We start from the raw sequence: 19,213 nt of genomic DNA, 5'->3' as shown, positions 1-19,213 counted from the left end.
TCTTGATGATCTTGATGATCTTGACTCTTTGGGTCTGCCCATCTCACCTCAACCATGTACTGTGGGACATGCCCAGGCTGGTGAGTCCCCAGCCATGCTGGCCATGTTAATGCAGGTGGCTCCATGTCCCTTAAGGAGCCACTAGCCCTCGAAGTATCCTCACAGGGGTCTTGCTTCCTTCTTCAAGCATCAGTCCTCCTCACTTAGTTTAAGCTATCTTTAATTAATAGGCTCATTCCCTAAGTTCACTGTAGGGTTAGTCAAGAGTCAGCGCCAGCGCAAAGGAAGCGCTAGGTACATGCCCTTCAGGTTGAGATAGGAGGGAGCAAACCCAGCCCTTTTTATAGCAGCAGCTAGACGGTTCAGTTGTGAAGTTCAAGCCACCATCTGGCTTCCGTGGGCTGCCAGATCTTCCTGAGGAACACAGGCAAAGAAAGGAGATACTGAGAATGTTAACATTTTTATTTTAATGTCAAAGCAAATTATGAATGTAACATTATGAGGCAGTTTACAGATAATGAAAGGGATTTCTGCAGGATATTGTGTAGCCTGTGAGCTATGCTGTGCTCAAATATGAAAGATTAGTATCTCTGAAAGATTTTCAGAGAAAGTGCAAATAGCCCTTTTTAAATGCACATGCCTGTGTGTGTGCATAGGTACGTATTTATCTAAAATAAATACAGTTAGTATATAAAGTACCATGCAGACTTTCCATTTTCCTCTTAGTTTTATTACCTGGTATTCAGGGTTATACATGCAGCAGGTTCAACTGCTGTGTCTGGCAGATGGAGTCCTGGAACAAGAGAACAGCTTAGCGCTCCAGTTGCAGGAGTTCAAGTAACCCCCCAAAGGAGAGTAAGACAAGGGCCAAAAATCAGTGGCATGCAGAAAGCACAGAGCTGGCAGGTCTTGTCCTGGCTGTACAACTCATAGAGCCGGCACATAGGGGATCAGCACCAGCGAGCTAGTATGCCCAGCTGTAGTGAGTTTTGAACAGTGCAATCGCTAGTGCACCATAGCTGACTGTTTTTTATTACCTAATGTTTCCAAAGAATGCTCCGGATTAGTCTAGCTAAGCTTTAATAGCAAAGTCAAAAGACAGGTGGTAGAACTGCTATAAAAGTATGCTGATGACTTTTTGCTAACAGAAGCAGCATTTGACTATAAAACATAAAGTCACACCCACAAGCACTTACTCTAATGCACTCTACAGAAAATATCCCATAGCTAGATTTATTTTGTTCCTCCTTGTGAGTACAAGTGTTTTCTGCAAAATGGTAAGAAACTGAGCAGGAAAAAAAATACTGCAGTTCATATGGAAAGTGAAACAAGTCTGTTAAGTAACTCCATTGCAATCTCTTGCTATTAGTTTGTGTTCTTCCTGAGTCTGCGTTAAGAATGACATTGAAAAAGAGCAGTGCTGGTGCGTTTTGTTTTACTGAATTACAGTGGAATTTACATGTGAGAACCAAAAAGCATAGGATTTCTGTCAATATCAAGGTGCCAAGTCAATCACAGTTTTGCAAGGGAAGGAGTTGAAAGACTAAACTCCCTGGCTATAAGATCTCATGTTTCATTGTACTAGTCTTGCCAGATGCAGTTCTTCAGGTGGTTGTGGACCCAGGCCCCAGTCCAATAAAATAAAGGTGCAAGATTTCTCTTTAAGCAATATTATCTCATGTTGTTGTACCATAAACACAAGTTTGGCATATTACTCATCAAAACTCAAATAGATCAATCTAAATTTCAATACTACTTCCTCTATAGACCCTTTGTAGTTTCGTGCATTGGCATCTAGATTATCTTGGTGGATATTTTTAGCATAGAAGCCTTGTGCTCAAATTACAAAATTGAGCTTATAAAGCTAAAATTCAGCTAGATCCAGCAGGTTTGCAGTGGTGACTGATATATTTCAAAACTTTCTTGCATTGACATGTTTTCCAACCCTTACTTATGTTTTCAGTACAGGAGCAGTAGGAAAAGCCTACTGTCTTTTTTCATGGTGTAATTTTCTGTATCTTTTCATCCTCATTTGGCCAGAAGTCAGTTCCAAACTTACAGAAAGCTTTTCACTGTTTCAGGGTATACCAGAAATCAAATCTTTAATGTGTAGAGGCAATGTCTTAGTATGTTCTCAATCTTACCCATGGAATGGGAGTGAATAAATCCCTAAATTGCCTTTATCTGATACCATCCCATACAGCAGACATAATCCAGCAATATCATCATTCTGTGATGCATCACAGCCCAGGTTTTATAAGCATAGTTGGGTTGCAGGTGATCTTTTCCTGAATATCCATGATAACAGAAGTAATTACCATTGCAGAGCATCCTCCTCCTGTTGCTGTCTGCCTCCAGGCAGTTTACATATAAAACAAGAGAATGCAGATGAATACAAATGCGTGAGGAACGAGAAGATAAAAGTTCAGAAGGTAAGTTTTTCTATTAGTCAACAAGTAAACACAGGAGCAGTCTTAACAGTTTGGTTCGGATGGAGGGCATTTTCAGACAACTTTCTGCAATTTTTAGATAAGTCTTGAGGCCCCAAACATTTCCATGATGCAGGTATGATTTACTAGCTCCGGCAATACTACATATTAAAATTTCACAAGTCTTTCAGCCTGAAGAAGTGCATACCTAGACAAAAGCATTACAAATCACTTGCTAAGCTACGTGGGAAGCTTTTCAGCATCCTGCTCATTCTGCATCGTTTTCATGTGGTTAATGGCCTGCCCTTGAGCATGCAGAAAGAACAACTCCGTGAATCCATATATAGATCGAGGCCTGGGAAGCACAGTAAAGTGCAAGGAACAAGAAAAAATGAACGGAAGTAAAAGTTGCAGGGGTGAGGGATTTTGGAAATTCCCAGGAGGGCTGAGAACCTGATCTTGCCCAGATCAGCATGTTGCCATTTAGATTGGTATAAACTGAATTTAAAAGGCAGGTTAATATCCAGCACATCACACTGAACATCCCTTAAGCCCAGGTAAAGCTGACAATAAAAGCTAGAGAAACAGCCAAGGAAAATCAGGTCTAGATTATCCATTAGATGATATTCACTTTATTGTATTTATTATAAAGTACATTGCATAATAATTTATCCCTCATGTTCTGAATATTTTAATATAAATAAGTTTTACCAATAGTTGGTGGAATACTACAGAGAGCAAAACAAGAAAACATTTTATCTACCCTGATATATGATGTATGTAGATTTCTTCCAGGAAGGGCCACAAGCAAAATTATAATGTTATTGGTTGATTTTGGCATAGCCATAGCAACAGCCATATGGGAGGCATGTAATTTCATGGAGCTACACATGGTGAAGTCATGGCAAATTACCAGGATCTCATTTGATGTGGCTAGTCTCCAAGAGTTCTGACTTAGATCAACTAAAACCATTAACTTTCAAAATACAATTAGTCCAACAATATTTTTTTTTTAAATAACGAATGGAAAAAAAACCAACTATGATTCTTTGTACACTGAAACAAGGTATGTAAGGAGAGAGAGAAATTTATAAACCAGGGCTTGTTTGTGTCCTTGGACTATTATGATGATAACACCACTATTGCCCATTATATTTGCTAGGAATAACAACAAAATGTGTATCAAAAGATAAATCCAGAAAATAGAAAGGAAGAATTTTGACTGAAAATGTGATGACTTAAATAGGAACTTGATGTTCTGGACAGAGGCGAAGTCTGTAAAAGTCATGCTGTCTAGAGAAACACTGCATTCCTATTTACAGCTTGCTTTTCCATTAAAAACTGTTTATCTTTGTGCTGCTATTCTGTGCTTTCTCATACCAAATATTTCTTGTTCCTTTATAAAGCTTCTGTAAGTAAATTAGCAGAATGATGGTAGCAGGATTCCTACAACAGCAAAACAGGATACGACTCTCTGCCTTTGTGTTGTATCCATACTGCACAGGCTCCGCACGGTCACACCTGGGAGACGAGTAATAGTAATACATAGCATAGCTTGGCCATGATCAGAAAATATGTGCTTTCTCGTGTAATAGAAACATTATTATGTGTTCTCAGTTGTACCTATTTACTTTCTTGGCTGGTACAAATGTGTATTGCTACCTTTTTCATATGACTTAGTATATACTTCAACAGAACTGAGAACCTAAATCAATCACAGGTGTAAGTATCTGACTTGCCTTAGCGGTTGTACTTCAGGCATGAACTTTCATGTTCACCATGTCATGAACCATTAATTTGAGTAAAACCCATGATAACTTGCAAACATACATAAACCCACCATTTTTAATTTAGTGATCTTTTAATTTTTATTCAAAGATCTCCTCCATGCGCTAAATCAAATCAGTTTGTCACTATTTGGTAAGTTTGCAGTTTAGCAGTCATTGCAGGTATCCATAACCAATGAGGTTTCCAGCAGAGCACAGAAGCTCATGGGGGTAAAACCAAGCCTTAAGAAAGTGGCAAGTATGAGAGCAAGAAAAGTGCCAGATCATCGATGCTTAGAACAGAGGATCAAGATGATCCAAGTGGGTCATTTCACAAAAGTAGTGGCATGAGGAATCATAGAGCATGCAATGGCACCATGGATTTTTGAGCTATTCAAACATTTGAAACTGCAAGCAACTGAATGTATGACAGGTAAACAAATCAGTTTCTGTTCTGAGACACTTGTTCAGACTTTAACAGATGTCTACCAACTCTTGAGAGGGTTTTGCTGATAATATTTGACCTCCCATTCTCAATGGCTTTCCATAAGAGGATTGTTTAGAAACACATGTATTATACCTTTTTGGGTTTTTTCCTTGTTTAGTCACTTCTTAAAAAAATATATTCCCTTCAGTCGATCCAAACTGTTGACTTCTCAGATTAGCTTTTAGAAGACAATAGATGTTAAAGGCTACTATATCACAACTACGGTCATTGTGCCATATTACTCTTATTGTACCTACTTCAAGATAATCATAGAATCATAGAATCATAGAATTGTTTAGGTTGGAAAAGACCTTTAAGATCATCAACTCCAACCGTTAACCTAACCCTGCTAAGTCCACCACTAAACCATGTCCCTAAGCGCCTCATCCACACATCTTTTAAATACCTCCAGGGATGGTGACTCAACCACCTCCCTGGGCAGCCTGTTCCAATGCCTGACAACCCTTTCAGTGAAGAAGTTTTCCCTAATATTCAATCTAAACCTCCCCTGGTGCAACTTGAGGCCATTTCCTCTTGTCCTATCACTTGTCACTTAGAAGAGACCAGCACCCAGCACCAGCACCCAGCACCAGCAAGCACCCTTTCTTCACGGTGAGTCTGATTGCTGGTTATATTAACATTTCTGTTATATGTACATTGTGACAGTGCTACTGAGTACTTTCACCTGCTCTTCTGAAATGGCTTTGACACTATTTTTGTTCCCCTTTTAATGCGGGGAGGAAAGGAGAACTAGGAGGAGAATTTGAAACTGGCATAGACAGATGTCCTTCTCTGGATGCGCAGTGTGCTGCTTGAAAATGGTACCAGCCTTTCCAGTCAGCTGGATATTATAGCATCCACAGTTCTATTGGCAGAAGCATGAATAAGCACTCCCTAATTGTCTCCAGACAAAATGAGACATAACTAAAAATATCCTCTCTGATGAGTTAAATAATTTGGCTGCCTTCTTTCCAGCAGGATAAGGAATGTTCTCTCTAGCAGAATAAGGAACGCTCTCTCCAGCAGAGCTGGGGGAGAGCAATGAACAGCTTGTGCAGTATCTTTTTCAATTATCACAGCTTTCTGGAGCCTAAGTGTCTTGTTAAGATGCATGATTTATTTAGAAACAATGAACAATAATAGTCAAATTAGTCAAGAGTGGAAATACTTAAAATACTGTGTTCATTGATAAATAGATAAATAATTAAATAGATAAATAAATTTCTAGTGACAACGCTGCATGCATAAAAAATGGAAGCAATTTCAAAGCACTATTTCTGAGTGCTGGGTACCTCCACACTAGGTTTATTCAGTCTGTTTGGTAATATATAGAGAAAGAAACTGTTAACTCATTTCTATAAAGTTGGGGTTTCTTGCTTGTCTTGCTGAAAGACTGTAGGAAATTTTCCTGAAATAATGTCTTAATGGATCATCAAAAAGTATAAAAGCTGATTTGCAACTCTAAAGCACTATATCAGCCACTGTAAGGATTATATGCATGTCTTTGAAGAAGACCACAGTCAATTTCTAAGAATATGCTCTTCACCTCTAGTATCAGAAATACATCAAAACTAACAGAAACATTGTATCCAAGCATTTCCTTCACTCTACTGCTTTTCCAAGTTGTTGTGTCCTTCCTAACAAGCCAACCAACTTGACTTTTAAGGACAACATATTTTGAAAACATACTATCTGAAAACAATGCACTGGCAAAGCCCAAAATCAGTAGCTCTGTCAGTGCAAGTTCTCATTTGATAAACCTTCATTTTTGGTGCAGTTTAAGAGTCTGCATTGAAAAGACCATAGGTACTTGTTAACATTACAAGATGCGAAAAACAGAAACTTTCCCTCCTGCATTTGCCTGCAGAGTAACTTCCAGTTTAATCCATTTGTGTGCTCTATATATAGAACCTATATATACACAGTACGTCTCCCATGCTAATACTGTAAGAATCAGTATGGGACATTTGTTCATTTGCTTTAGGCTCTTCTTATGAGAATACCTGACTTATCTCGAATCTTATGCATGCCCAGCAAGGGATCAGTTAACTATTACCATATTGGGCAATACTGCAATTCACTTTGAATAGTACCTTATGTTGCAATGAGCCTCAGTGAATCATTGTGATTATTCATACAGGAATGTGCAAAAGCACAAATATCAAAATCTGTTCTGTGTTCTCCTGAACATACAGAGTCAAATTACATACAGTTGCAGCTGTGTAGCCCTGTGCTGGGAAAACTGCCTGACTTGACCTTTAGAAAATTGCTTTTATGGGAATATTCGGTTTAAGTAAAAATGGCATTTGACTCTCTGTTAAGGCCTGTTTGGTTTTTTTTGATTGCATCTCCAGGCAGAGCAGGTACTCGTGCTCACACATGCACTTCTGCTAGCTATGGCATTCAAATGACTCTCTACTTGTCAACACACGTGAAGGTTACATGTGCAGTCCCCTCCTGCATACGATTTTTCTCAGTGGCATGGTAATCCTGTAATTCGGAACACTTCTGAAGGTTTACTTTCCATTTACTTTTTGTTTTGCTTGGATAGGCTTCCAAGTGGTTTTTAAAATCGTCTTTTTTTAACAAATTATGATCACAATTCATCTACTGAAAATAAATGAGTGATAGCCATTTAGTCATTTTCAGTCTGGGAAATCCCATTGCCAATTAAGTTTCCTGTTTTCTTTACTGTTATAAATCAGCAGAGTAAAGAGACTGAAATAAGTGATGACAAGTTCCCCAAACGAGTTGTTTTACTAGGCTGTAATCTTATTACTAGCTAATATTTGCAAGTAATGTTCAGTAGGAAGCAGAAAAAGCACTCGAATCTAGTTCATTTTCTACAGCTATTAAAAGTAATGGTTGATATAAAGCTACATTGCAAAAATATTTGTGGTTTTTGCTTCTAATACATCTGCAGCGTAACATTTTTCCTGTAAGTACTGGTAGTTTTCATAGTAATCAGCACAAATTTTATTCAAAATAAAACATTTTTAAGCACTGAAGTTTCTTAGAGCCTTGTCATAAGGTAAAAGTTAAGAAAACAGCCATGTAACAGCAAGGGTCAAAAATACAAAATGTTCATAAATGCACAAGAGAGGACTGAGGACAAAATGGAAATTGTAACTATCATAGTCCAACTCATAATATAGCCAAATTGTGATGTTTTCATTTCAGCACCTCAAGAATTGGATCGGGAGCAGGCAAGGCAGTGAGCATAGCAATAGAACCATTCCCTCAGGCAGGAGTGGCTTCATGCAAAGCAGGACTTAGGGTGGGAGGACACTTCAAGGGCAGTTGAGGACAACTATAAGACACATTAAAACTGAAATGGTGCAACAAAGGGGAAGTGGAACAACTATTACGAGTTACAAGATTATTAACCAGTGGGCTAAACCCGAGCAAAACAAAGCATTTTCTTTATGCCGCAAGACTCTACCTAAATAAATCCTTAACAGCCAATGTTTTACAGTACAACTGGGTTCACAGAAGAATTAGAGAAGTTCATAGGTCCATCAAGAGCTATTAAATATATTGGCTGAATTACAGACTTCCAGATAAGGATGCTGTAGACAATTTATTTCTAAAAACTACAAGGACGTGCCATGGAAACAGTTACTCTGTAAGTGCCTTGTTTCCAATACCCTTTTCCCAGGCAGCCATTACGAGTCATCATGGAGACACGATTCTGAGCTAGATGGAGTTTTGGTCTAACCCAACAGAACAGGGGAAAACGCCGCTGTCATGCATGCTACGCCAAGTCTAGTCCTGAACACTGAGATGACATCCTTTCCCTAAGGAAGGCAGAAGTTGATCAAAACTGACTCTATCAGTTTAAATATTAATACAGTTTCTTCTGCTGCTTTGTCTTGTTCATCAGCATGAACATCTTCTTCATCAGAGATCTGATCCAAATCCTTCTGAAGGAAGCATTTCTCTAAAATAAGTAGATTCAACTCCTTTGTAGAGATCTATTTGAGCCCTAGAGTATTACATTTCCTTCTTGGGATCAGATCTGTTTCATCCAAATCAGCTATTACGTTCTCATAAGTAGAACATACATGAGCAGAAACTAAATTCTAATTTTCTTTGTAAGTGCAATTTAGCAGGTCTGTAAAATAAAACTGAGGATATTTTCTCTTATGAAAATATTACAGTGCTGCTGGGAAGTAGATATAATTTTGCTTTGCCTATAAAAGTGCTATTTATGTAACTAAAATATTCACAGCAAGAAAAATAAATATGCAATATGTGTCTATTTGCAATTTACATAGTTTTATTACATGTGATTACTGAAACTCTAATTCCTAAAAAAGGAACAGTAAAAAAAAAAGGGGAGGGAAGAAATCATTCTTATAATAGTTTCTTTCAGAGAAAACACAAGATCATCATGTGAACTTTTACAATAGGAAGCAAACTACTTAGTCAAGAGCTAAAAATACAGGAGTCCTGTGATATTTCCAAGTGTAAAAACTACAAACCTCTGGGCTTCTGACAATGTTGACCCATTTTTCTTCAAATGCCTCAGGAACCACAGCGTAAGTGTCTCATCCTGTGATGAAGAGAAGCTTGGCACTCCACCTTAAGAACTGCAGTTTTCTCCTGTTTGCCTGCCTCAGTCAAAATGTTTAAAATCAAAACATTAACAAGTTTGATTTAACTGTGTGACTGCATTGAGATGCAAGCTGCATAGTCTCATAAAAAATAAAAAAGAAAACTCACATACAAGAGAGGACATGCAGAGCTACGCTCAGAAAGATGGTTTTAATTCACAGTTGGGATTTCATGCGCTTTCCACTCTCAAAGGAGACTGAAGGAAAAAAGATGTAACATCTGTGCATCTCCAGATATTTTGCCATCCCTAGCACCAGCTACTGCCACTCACTGTGGGACAGCACTTGCCAGGGGCAGCAAACCAAGTTGAGCTTTATTACGCTAGCTCTCAAAAGTAAATTCCCCTTTTCCAGAGCTTTTCTATCACGGTGTGATCAGGTAAGATAGAAGAGGCTGATAATCTGCACCTTCCCTGTTGCCTTATTTATTCTCCCGGTTCACAAGAATACATGCAGCTTTTTAAAAATATAAACCACTCACCCCATTTTAATATAAATTATGCATAATAATTTTCAATATATTATTTAGTAAAGCACTATTAGCTATAAAAAAGTATTAAGTGTAGTTCTTCTGTCAGAGTACTGTAGTTGTACTCTTTGGTTGTCTTCTCAGGTTGCTCCGCTTATTAATTAAGTGACCTTGGATAAGCCACGTAAGTCTACTGAGTCTCAGTATAAATACTTAGAGCAAAGATGTGCAAGACCCAAGAGAATTAGATGCTGTGAGACGCATGCACGTTTTGTAATTACATTTTATATAATTTTCGGCTCCTCCAAATTCCACAGAAAGTGCCATTTCAAGAGGACTACTGTTTTCCTGTAGTTTTGTCTAAGAAAATTAATTTTACCCAAAATCTCTTTCCAAAGCTGTAAAGTCAAAATTCCATATAAAAGCACCATATTGCATATTTTGGCAATTTTGGCTTCAAGGCAGAAGACAGCGAAGACAGCAGCACAAAAAATCAATACAGTATCATTTATAATACATACTCAGAATACATCCAAAAAAGACAATTTGAACCAAGACCATGATTCACTGCATTTCCTTGTGTCATTTAGACTATAAATGCTTCAGGGTACGGATTGTATCTTACGACTTCTAACAACCAGTTTTATGAGGCATCAAGCTTGTTGAATGTCTCTTAGTGCTACTATATGCAAATAAAAATACAGCTATATTAAGAAATGAAGACTCACAAAAGAACCAAACCAGTTTCAGACTAAAAGTTCTTAAAAGGTTTTTTCTTTTCAAGAAGTAACTTTTATTTATATACAGGAAATAATTCAAGTCCAACAGTAACACCCAGACATACCATGATAAGACGTAGTATTTTTATATGAGACATAATGGATCTCTTCAATCACTAACTTACAGGAAGGGTGAAATATCTGGTTTTATTTCAACGGTTTCTAAGTGTGAATAGCACTTAAACTAATTTCACAGCTATATCATATGTATCATCTAATTACAATTAAGTATCATTTACCTTTCCACTCATCTGTATACATCGCTATTATTTCCTAGCAGTTTTTACTCTAAAATTCCCAAAATATGTAACAGTTGAATTTTGCAAGTAGATGCATTTGTTAGCAGGTGAATACTGAATAATCTGCAACACATTACATACACCATTGGTTATCTTTGGGTTGGGATTATGAGCTCAATTCTTAAATACTAGTCCAAACTTACTACAAGGAAGTAACGCAGACTACAAAACCAACACAAACAAGACCAGAACCTGATTTTGCAATGTTATCTAAGCCTATGCTAGTTTATTTTAATCACTATTTTGGGGTAGATTGTAAGTTTGCGTAGTATTTCCTTTTACAGCTTGGTTAGTCAGTAATTTATGCATCGCAAAATTAAACTTAAGGTAACTGTGCTTTAATGTAGCTTATACATCTATACAATTTCACTTTTTTTTAATGCTATTAAAAGTGTGTTGATAGAAAAGCAGACAGCTATTTTGAGAATTTAATTAGTTGCCACTGCTTCCTGGTCCCGTGAGATTTTATATAGCAGAGTGTGAAGATTATGGTAACTATGAAACAAAGATTCCACCATCTCTCTGCATTTCAGGCCATTTCTCAAGGGTCTTGCTCACTTGGGTTTTTCTTTCTTCCCTCTTTTTGGCAGACTAGTTTCAAGCTCCATCCCACTTCTCCATCTCTAATTCTAGCGCTCTCTTCCTCTGCATTCTCTGTTCCTCCATCTTTTGGTTTCTCGCTTTTTTTTGACCTGCTTATCTCACTGCTTTGAAAGAGACTGTATGAACGCGAGCAGATGGCTCGTCCATCCGAAGGAAATTCTCCTCCATCAGAGCTGATCTACCCCTTCTCTCGTTAAAGACGGCCAATCTAGACGGGACAGCCCGTGCTGCTGCTGCAGACCGCAGTCAGCACTGCTCCCCAGGAGCCAAGGCAGAACTACCCAACCGCAGCGGGTTGACCCCTGCTTCTGATGAAACCAGCAAAACCTGGGTTTACTGCCCTTCTTCCCTCCCCGTCGGCCTTTCGCCATTGCAGGGAGCCGTGACTCCGCGTTCCTCACTCCCGCCGCTCAGGAAGGGCCCCAGCGCCCCCGGCCGCCCCCCCGCCGGCTCTGGGCAGGACCCCACGCCTGCCTGCGGCTGCCTGTGCCGGGCGGGGGCCTCTGCTGCCACCCCTCCGGAGCCGAGCCCAGCCCCGGCGTGGCCGGCGGCGGAACGCGAAGCGACAAACGAACCACCGCGGCGTCCCGCCGCCTCACGGCCCTGGCTGCTGCCCGTCCCCGAGGGGCCGGCGGCCGTGGCCGGCTGCGGCGCAGCGCGGGCACCGGCACCTCAGGCCTTTAGGCACCGCAACCTTTTGGCTCCGTGTCTGAACAGATGGAAGCGGTGGGAAGGGGGAGACGCCCTCTCGCCAGCCCCTTCAGACCGCCCGCCGGTGCCAGGCCGCCCGCGCCCGCCGAGGGACGGGAAGCGACCGGCCCAGCCAGCCGCGCGGCCGGCAGGGATGGCGAGCGGCTGGCCGAGCGGCTCGATGGGGCCGGCCTGCGGGCGGGGCGGGGCCGGCGCTCGCTCGCGGCCTCGGGGATGGATTCTCGGCGCAGCTGCCGCCGCTCGCGCACGCCACCATCTTAGAGGGCGGGCGGGAAGGAGGGGAGGGAAGCGGGCGGCGCTGCCGCCGGACGGAGCTCCGGGCCCCTTCGCGGCCTCAGGTACCGCCGCTGTCGCGGGGACGGGGCTGCGGCGAGGCCCAAGCGGTCGTGCGCGGCGGGAGGCGGGCCGCGGGTTCCGCGGCTGCTGCCCCCACGGCCCCGCCGCGCCTGTCAGCCGTCGCCGGGGGTGTCGTGGGCAAGAGGCCGCGCCCGCCCCGGCCCGCAGGGCTGAGGGGGGGCGAGACTGAGCCCCACCTCGCTTCGGGAGGGGAACTTTGCCCCTTCGCGTTGCGCCTCGGCGGGGTCGCCGCGCCTGCCCGTGCCGGGCCGAGGAGTTCCGCGGCGGTGCGCCCGTGTGTGTGGCCCGTCTCCCGCCGGCCCTTGCCGGCGTCCAGCGGTGGTCGGAGGCAGCGTGTGTTGCCCCCTCCCCGCCGTCTGCCGGACCTCGGCCCCGTCCCACGCACATCTGTGTCAGCGGTGTTGGAGAAAGCGCTTTCCTCTCCTCGCCTCAGTCAGCCGAGAGTGCCCGCCCTGCCCGGGGAAGGAGGGGATGTGTGTGGAGGGATTCCGCTTTCCCGGGAGCGAGCTGGCAGGTGACGAGCTCTCTGTCCTGCCTCGCTTGAGGTGCGGGGAGGTTCGTGCTTCCCCCTGCTTGGGCTGCGTCCCTCTGTCCCTCTGCGGTCTCCGGTGTTTGTTTTATGTGCGAGTGCAGGACGGGTACTCATTCTTCCTCCTCTGTGATCCCCAGGGCTTGAGCTGTATTTCTCCTCAGGCATCCACTTTTTTCTGAGTGTGTTAAGGAGATTTACTCATTTCCTTCTCTTTGTTCCTGCTGCTTTTCCCCAAAGATATCTGTCGGCAGGAAGGAAGGAGAAGACCCCATTCACTCTGAAAGCACGTTTTTGAATGCAGTGATTTTGCCGATTTCTAGCATGCCTGGAAGGCTCAGCTTTCAGATGCAAGAGTGGCGTGTAGTTCTGAAGGCTGCTGGGCTTGTTCTTATCAGATATCTGTGGCTGTTTATCCTGTGACAAAGCGTGATATGTTTAGATCTTGCGTTAGACAAGATTAGATGGGTAGCATGTGAAATGGATGTCAGTTGTGATTCATAGCTAGTATTAAATGTATAGCTGCTGGTGGCTAAGAGGTTGCTCTGTACATGGTAACACTTACAGAGGCCTGGCAGCTTGACGTGAAGCTTTTTCTTCTAATGTTATTGGAAGAGCATAAGAAGGAGGGCAATGTCAGTTCCACTTGTCAACTTTCACTCTGCTAACCTGAAACTACGATGTTTCTAACTCGATGTGGCCATAGATGTTCATGTCCAAAAGGGTTGTAGTCATGCTGGGATGCTGTATGAATGAACCTGAGAAGTATGTAGTTAGATGCTCTGGTAGGTGTTAAAGACTCCGAAGTGTGCAATAGATTAATATTCTGCATTACTATTTCTATATAAGAAAATTTGTTTGAAGCTTTGTTTCATTAATTTTGAGTATGTGCTTATTAGGGAACTTTTTCAAGAGTCTCTTTTATTCCTTAGATACCAGGATCCAGCTGTGCCGTGACAGTTTGATAGTATGACTGATACGTTGTGCACTGCCAGATTCCGAAACCATCTTTTTACTTTAAGCTAAATTCTCTTATTTTGGTACTGAAATTAATGTGTTCTCTGTGCAAACTTCCGTCTTGTATAACTTTTTTATTTAGCTAGGAAGGGTGATGTCTGCTTGCAGTACTCATACTGGCATGAAAAACTTGGCTTCAGTTTCTTTTTTTGGGTCATTTACTTCACTGTATTCGACAGATTCTACAGGAAGCTTTACCCGAGTAAAGATTACAGGGCTGTAGTGAATGTAATTGTCATGTTGCGTAAGGCTCACCTTTCCATCCCTTCTGAAGATTCTTGCTTTTATGCTCATCCTGTGATACTCCTTGAAAGTTGAGTGGAGGTCAGAGTTGTGTTACATTAACCTTGCTTTAATGTACATTACCAGATTTAGAAGGATGGGTGTAAAATGTCTGTCAGTTTACTTTCAGATTTTTTCTGGTTAGAGTCAAAGCAGTGTGTCTATTTATTTATCTTATCTCAAAAGTAATCAAGTATGAAATGAGAATCACCTGATGACAGTACATGTTAAAGGGGGGGGTTGTATCCCAGAACTTGTATTATTAGAGCAGCCGGTATAACTGGAAAAACTAAAACCATTTCTGTGTGCAAACCTTATCTTGGTATGTTCTCTTTCAAATTGCATATGAAATTATCTTGAGTAAATACAAGGAAGAATTTCAAGTTGACTTGCTTGCACTGTGACTGAGCTGCCGCTCTGGGTCTCTTGTTATTCTTGTTGTTACGTACTTTTTTTTGGGGTGTGTGTATTTTCTTCATAGAACAGCTAGAAGCAATACTCCTGTTTTGCAATGGTTTGGCAGTTCTTTTACTTATAATGTTTTACTTATAATGCTATATTCCCTAATTGCAAGTACAATAAAAGCTATTTCATATTTTTGAACTTCATATGATTTTCTCTTTTAGGGTGGAAATTTTAATATGAAAAAAGTGATAATCTGCACAAAGAAACATTTAGAAATAAGATTGCACATCAAGTATCGATGGTGGAGTCACTTATTGCATGTTCAGAACAGTAGAGTTGGACAGGCTATTTGAGCCTGTTGGCTTTAGTGTAATCAGCTACATAATCATACGTTGTAGACTACATAGTGAGACCATTTTTTATCTTTTTTTCTGTATCATAAATTAAAATGGTGACTTAGCTTAAATGATCTAGCCTACTGTAACATTTTAAAAACAAAATACAGTGTCTTGACAAGGAAAGTTAAGTATTTTTTTTGTGGGTTTTTTTTCAGAAGATCTTCATGTAACTGGCTGAAAATGGTTCTGCAAGATGACAGCACCAACTCTAACGCTGTTGAAATGGTAAATAAATAAAAGGTCTTAAAAAGATCTCCATGCTATTTGCTGAAAATTGTAATGATATTAAGAAATGCCTTTTAAATGAATATTTCTTCAAATGTCAAATTTCAACTGGTATATGTAAAGTTACACCACGTGGAAAGCATATTTATTTCCTAATAACGGGAATAAGAGGCAACGATATGCTGAAGTTTCTACTGTACTTGATAGAGTAGAATATTGTATTTACTTTTAAACCATCATTTCTATTTCAGCCTATGTCTTCTGGTGGCTTAAATTTACTGTAACTGTGCACTTGATGAATTAAATGTTTTGTAAGGGTAAAGCCATGTTCTTAGTGAGAAGTGTTTTGTACCTTCTCATTTTAGGTGTCAGATACTATATTAATGTGCTAAACTTTTATCCTTATACTGAAATGGGTTAATTATTGGTAACAAGCCTTGAACAAGGTTCTGTGTGATCAGCTCCAGTCAGGACTACAGCCCACAGCAGATCTTGCATGCTGATATGGGGTAAGATACATGTCTTGCATAACAACGGAATTTAGGTGCAAGTTCTGCACCTGGTTACCTGAGTATAGCTAATATGGATTAAGTAGGGGCTGAAAGTAAGCGACTGAGTAGTATCTTTCCCTTAGTGATATTTGGTTTAGTGTGCACAGAGGGAAGAATTTTTAAGCATCTTTTTTGCTTTGTGTTTATTTTTGTTGTTGTTATGTTCAGTTCTTTTGGATGCATAAATTAAGCATGCATAAACTGTTTGAACTTTGTATGGATAAAAGTCTTCTGGTTTAAGTCTTGGTTATCTGAGATACTGATCTTAATCTCTAATTAGGTTGGTAGTGTAAGAAAAATATGACCAGCAGCTATTGTTTGTATGTGAGGGCACTGAACTAAATAGGTGTTCAGGATCTACAGTGAGCATAGGCTTTGTGGTATAGAATATGGATAACCACATGCCTGTGTCTTAAAGCTACATCTTCATCTTTCTTTAACCAGCTACAGTCATTTGCTAAACTGTGTGGTAAAGGGCTTGAACTTGCTGGATGCTAAGCAGTGCGTAAATCTTGATGAGTTCAGTGGGGGCTGAATCGTAGGCTTGTGTGGTCCATCTTTATAGCCTGCCTCTTAATCTAATTTGCAATAGGTGAAAAGCATCAGTTTAACTTCTGCCTCCTATTCACAGTTTATAAACTTTCAGCCATGCTTGACAGGTGATCAAAGGCAGAATTTAGGGTTAAGCATTTAGTTTTGCCCTTACTGCTACCTCTGTTCTGCGCACTAATTTGTAACTTACTAATATAGGGTATGACTCCTGTTGATACAGGATATCCCTAAAACAGAGCTTAGCAAGGTTTCACATGAATAAGAAAAGAAAAAAATTCTAGCGCTTCCAGGCAATAAACCTTACGGCTTTATTATTTTTGGTTGTCAGTTCCAGTTTTGTTGTGCCTTTTCTTGAAGCGCCACGTACTTGCCAACATCTGGATTTGCCAATAGTTGCCGATTAGATGGGCTTCTGGTTGGTCTAGTATAATATTTTTTCCAAAGTCCCTTATGTATAGTGTTTCTTTCCCTATATAACGATTTTTAAAGTGGATTTTATTGAATGTCTTTATAGGATCTGAGTTCAAAATAATAAAAAAAAGTTTTATGTAAGGGTGTTTTTGGTTTTTTTGTTTTTTTTGATACAGTAATAATACTGTATCAAATTAAGGAGAGATACTGGGCTTCCACAAGAAATAATGTGGAGGTGTCTTATCTTTCTAGATTATTTTAAGGCCAAAGAGCTTAGATGCTCTTCCACTACCTTCTTAATTCTAATGTTTAAATTCTTTGCTTAGGAATGTAGGCCTAAGAAATAGGGCCTTTCTCTGCATAGCTTAGAAAATTAGAACTTATCATCAGGTTCTTCTTTCTCATGTGAACCTTTTATATTCAATTATTAAGGAAGGGATCAAGTCCTTTGAAATATCAAAAATAGTAAATGATTCTGTTTTATTTTTTTGCAAATCAGTCCTGTCCTGCTAGCATTTTTGATGTGGACCAATTCTTAAGGTTCTATACTTGTATGTCCCCAACATTTAGGACTTGAGCTGCAGCAGACACTTGTGGAACTTGAAATTTTAGAAAATGTTTTGCAAAGATAAGTGCATAATATACACACACAATTTTTCAAACTTTTTTTTTTCTTTTTAGGAGACTATCTTCACTTTGACGTGATGTGTGAAGTTTGTTAGCATTTTTTGTTTGTTTTTTTACAGTTATTGTGGAAGGTATGTATGAGAAAAGTCAATCTTGTTCTTTCTGTGTTTGTTTTTGTCAGAGCATATTGCCATCTATGTACAGAAGCCAAATACAAAGAAATGTGGGGAATTGCGTTTTACTACAAGTTCATACTTTGTCAATAAGTGGGATAATGTGTCTCTCTGAAACTTCTCAAAATAGTAGTTTCTATCTGTCTTTGCATTCTCTGTCACGTTTTACAGGTTTTAGTGCTGTCCTAAAACTTACATACCAAGTTTCAACAGGGTTCTGTTTTTCTGCTGAACATTATAGGCATTTTAGTATTGCCACTTTGTAGTTTTTTTAGTCAATTACTAGCTTGAAGGTGCATCGTGCTGCATGATGAAGACTTTGTAGTCAACCTTTCTTGTTAAGCTTTTTTGTTGTTATGGAAGAACCAAGCAAAGGGCTATATTGGGCACACAGAAATGTTAAACAGACACTTTGTAGTCAGATAAGAAAGTAATAGCTGCTATTACTGTAACATGTAAAACTTCAACTTCAAGACATAAGCATGGGCTCTTTTAATTAGAATTTTAAAATCTACTCATAGGTGAAAAAGAAATGGTGCAACATGTACTTATACTCTGAATAACTTCATATGTAACCTCTTATCTAAGAAGTACTAGATATTCCATCATCCTTCCCTCCTGCTGAGGGATCTTAAAGCAAGGGATTTGTACAAGCCTGATGTAGACAAGTTGAGTACAAGTTGCGTACAATATTAAGCAACTACAGAATGGGCACATTATCTGTGCATGATCTCTATGCACAGTGTATACGTGCTATATGCTTTGAAACAGTTTATAGTGAGAACAGAAGAGCTAGGGATGTGAGCAGCTGATGTAGAGATTTGAATTGATCAGGCTACCACTGTTCATATGTCGTGCTGTAGCCTGACAAGGAATGAGATTTCTTCTTTCTAGCTCCTTTGGAACTTTTTTATGCCCAGCTTCCATTTTTGCTGCATATTACGCAAACACATGAGCAATTTGTAGGCTATATATAATGTAATATAATGGCTTGTAGGCTTTTAGTCATAATAAAATGAAGGCAAAGTTTGTAGAGTGTAATATGTAGTATCTATTAGATCGATTCATAAAAACTGAAAAGAATCTTATAAGCTTTCAAGCATAAAAACATTTCTGTTAGCTTACTCAAATTTGAGATAATATCCTTATTTATTCTCTCTTCGAGAATAAATGTTTTCTCCTTTATTCCGTATCAAATAAAAATAAAAAATGCAGTTCCTTGCCGAGTCTTTCATAACTTTGCCCCACCCTACTTACAGACTTCTGCTTTCTTTTGTCAATCCCACCATTTTATCAGAAAAGCAGAATAATTATCCAGAACTGATGCCCACACATGGAATATATCAGCATAGATCTGGTGGTATAATTATACTTCAGGAACTCTGCATGTTTATTTTTCTTTGGAAAGAAGCCCTTTGAGAAATGGAGGAAAAAGTGTCAAGATTTGAACATGGCAGAGACTGTATTGCAAAGGAAAGGCATGAGTCAAAGGCAGGAAACAGTGTAATGATCTCAAATGCACTTGTA

The sequence above is a fragment of the Gavia stellata genome, chromosome 8, assembly GCF_030936135.1.
Source record: "Gavia stellata isolate bGavSte3 chromosome 8, bGavSte3.hap2, whole genome shotgun sequence".
NCBI classification, from domain to species: Eukaryota; Metazoa; Chordata; class Aves; order Gaviiformes; family Gaviidae; genus Gavia; species Gavia stellata.
The sequence above is the reverse complement of the archived record's forward strand: the minus strand, read 5'-3'. Positions refer to the sequence as shown.